At 43.5% G+C, this 1,093-nt stretch overlaps 1 non-coding gene across 1 annotated transcript; it reads left to right on the forward strand.

The window, feature by feature from the left end:
• Window positions 1–389: 389 nt before the first annotated feature.
• Window positions 390–496, forward strand: LOC141694723 (small nucleolar RNA R71). Its single transcript, XR_012564008.1, has one exon. It is a non-coding gene; the product is annotated as a small nucleolar RNA R71 (small nucleolar RNA).
• The last annotated feature ends 597 nt before the right edge of the window (window positions 497–1,093 follow it).

Here is a 1,093-nt window from a genome sequence, read left to right on the forward strand (position 1 = left end):
GTTGCTGCGATCGCTAGAAGTTGCTCATGAACTGAACTGATTCACTAGAAATTGTGCACTGATCAGTCTCATGGGCACCAGCACAAAGCTCACAGACACTTGCGATTTGATTTACTCCATAATTAGCCAAAGTGTCCACCTTCATCGTCAAAGCCTTAAGTTGGGAAGCGATAGCAGTAGCTGCGTCCAATTCCAAAATTCCTGCGACTTTCCCTTGAGTCAGTGTATGGGAAGGATTCTGGTACTCATTAGCAGCCATCAGTTCAATAAGTTCATAAGCTTCATCGTAGCTCTTAGCCTACAAGGCTCCTCCTGATGCTGCATCAAGCATGGGTCTAGAAGTTGCACCCAATCCATTGTAGAAGCAATTAATAATCATCCAATCAGGCATGCCATGGTGTGGGCACTTCCTTAGCATCTCTTTATATCGATCCCAAGCCTCACACAGAGATTCTCCTGTTTGCTGAGCAAACTGGGTAAGAGCATTCCTGATTGCAGCACTCTTCTCCATGGGGAAGAATTTAGTGAGAAACTTTTACGCAAGATCCTCCCAAATGGTGATAGATCCTGCTGTCAGAGAGTGTTACCAGCACTTATCCTTGTCCCTCAGAGAGAATGGGAACATACGTAGCTTGATAGCGTCTTCAATCACATCATTGAATTTGAAAGTGTCACAGATCTCGATGAAATCCCTGATGTGCATGTTGGGGTCTTCAGTTGGAGAACCCCCAAACTGAACTGAGTTCTGTATCATCTGAATCGTGCTTGACTTGATCTCAAAAGTATTAGCCCTGATGCCCGGTCTGATGATGCTTGACTGAATGTCATTAATCTTAGGCTGAGAATAGTCCATCAAAGCCTTCGAATTTTCTGCTTGATCTCCCATCGCTACTACAACTTGTTCTTCAACTTTCTCTTCTTCTTCTACCTTCTTTTCTTCCTCAAAAACTTCCTTCCGAACTACCACAACTTCTTCCTCAGCTTTATCCAGTGTTCTCTTACGAGTACGCGAACGCGTATGCATATACCCTCACTAGAGTACCTGAAATAAGACAAGGAAATAGATAAGTAAAAATGTCCGAGTCAATGAACT

This window comes from Apium graveolens, chromosome 10, assembly GCF_009905375.1.
Source record: "Apium graveolens cultivar Ventura chromosome 10, ASM990537v1, whole genome shotgun sequence".
Taxonomy (NCBI): Eukaryota; Viridiplantae; Streptophyta; class Magnoliopsida; order Apiales; family Apiaceae; genus Apium; species Apium graveolens.